This window comes from Octodon degus, unplaced genomic scaffold (genome assembly GCF_000260255.1).
Source record: "Octodon degus isolate 3935 unplaced genomic scaffold, OctDeg1.0 scaffold00025, whole genome shotgun sequence".
Classification (NCBI taxonomy): Eukaryota; Metazoa; Chordata; class Mammalia; order Rodentia; family Octodontidae; genus Octodon; species Octodon degus.
This window is the reverse complement of record NW_004524601.1, coordinates 15970075-15972468: the sequence shown is the minus strand read 5'-3', so window position 1 is coordinate 15972468 and position 2394 is coordinate 15970075.

Genomic DNA, 2394 nt, shown 5'->3' with positions numbered 1-2394 from the left:
GTGGCCTCCACAGGGACTACGGGATAAGTTGGAAATCTTTTTACTAGTGTTAACTATGGACACTCATCTAAGAATCCACTTCCTAGTTTATAAAATCTTTAAAATAATGGGTCAACTTCATGTTTTGCAGAAATTTTATTTTATCTTGGAAAAGGTCTTTATTGTTTTTAATTGTGATACAGAGCTAGATGAATCCTTTGCCTGCTAGATGAATCCTCCCATTTTATCTCTATATACATGATACCATTCTATTTCACATGAATGTACATATTTATTTAAAATAGAACATTATTTTGGAAATGGTCATTAGATCCTAAGGCATAAAGATCTAGAACCAAAGGCAGACTTTAGCATTTTGCTGAAAACTTCAGCTTTTCTTTATTTTTGATTGCACATCACATCATATGAGATTAACTAAAGATTAATTAGATACCTACCCCTAAGAGCTACATTTATACAATTTTTACAAAAACACAAGTATAAATCTTTATTGCCATGAAATTTGCAATGAATTCTTAAATATCACACCATAATGCTTAGTTAAAAATTATAATTTTGTGCTTTAAACATGACTATCAGGAAAGTTAAAAGGACAATACAAAACAAGAAGTTATATATGATTAGTTTCTTGTATACATGAATGTACAGAAAGTAAAAGGATACAAATATAAAAATCAGTGAAATTTTTGAATAAATATTTCTCCAAAGAACATATAGAAATGGCCAATAAGCCCACGGAAACATGATCCATGTTATTGCTTATCACAGAAGTTTAAATTAATATCTCAATGAGCTATTACATCAGGCCTACTAGAATATCTGTAATAGAAAAGATGGCAACAGTTCTATGCAGAGACAATGAAATACTCTTCATGCAATTCCGGAGGGAGTGTAAAGTGGTGCCAACCTCATCACAGATCATTTGAAAACTTCTTAGTGAACTGCATGTAATGCAATGTATTCCCCTTGTGACCACGATGCTAAGTGAAATAAACAGATACAGGAGCTTAAATAGCACAGAGTTTCTCTTATATGAGGAGTAAATAAATTAAAGAGCAAAGAGAAAGGCAAATAACAAGAAACAGGAAAAGTCATTTCTTTTACAAATGGGAAAGGGACCAAGAGTTGGGCGAAGGAATTAAGATGTGTCGTGTCCATGTGCCAACTTCCTGTGATGTAATCATTATGTCCTGCAAACATGGACTAATAAAAATTAAAATGAAAAATAATATTTATTGATAAAAAATATGCCATATAATCCAACAACATCGCATATCTATATCCAAAAGAATTACCACATTTCTTCTCAAAGATGTCCGTACAAATCTCTGGAACAACGTTTATTTAAATTAGCCCCCACATGGAAGCAACTTTAAGATGTAGCCACTTGTGCATGAACAAGCAAATGCTGCACTAACCAGAATATGTTGTGTGATTTTCTCCATAATAATGGTTTCCCCAAAAGGCAAAATCTAGTAATAGAAAATAAATTAAAAATTGCGGTTATACCAGGCAGAGCTTAGTATTACCAGGCTTCCTGCACATGGCATTTAGTGATCTTTTAAAAATCATAACCATATTTTAAGTCAATTGTGTGAATGATTGCATAATTGCAAATTTAGCAATTTATGCTTCAGTGATGTTGTTTCAAAACTTACATCTTTGACATATTAAGAGCTTTCTCAACAACCAAAGGCCTAGAAAATACGGCTATAGCCAGAGAGGCGTCTTTAGTCGATGTGCATATAAAAAGATAGTCAAACTTATTTGGTAATTAAATTTTTTTTTAATTTTTTTGGTAATTAAATTAAACCTGACATAATTCATTACATTCCCTTACATATTTTCTATTTAAAATACAGAGTCAGATATTTATAAAATTGTAGGAGAAAAGTACAACACAGATGCAGGCAATTTTTTTCTGTATAAGAAAATAAATAATAACTGAGACTACCTTACATAATACACACAGTGTATGGTATATGGCATGACATTTACAAGTACTGTGAAAGTGACCAGGTGTAACACAGACACAAATATGTGTTGTTCTCCTCGGAATCTTTCTTTACAATAAGTGGTGGAAGGCTAGATATGGCGCGTTCACTATAGTTTTTATACACCTATATTTCACCTATATTTGTGAAACAGGGATTTTGAGTAAAAATAACCCTCTTTTCTGGATCCCTATTAGTCATGTATTATAAATGTACATTTTTATTCATACTAAAATTCTAACTCAGTTTTTCTTCTAGACAACAAATTAGAGCAATTTTATACACACACATATGAATAACATATTTATGTCTATATGAACATATATATGTGATTGCCATTTTAAACATCTAAAATTTAGTAATATTGTGAATTTTGGAATCAATATAACTAACTTCTAAA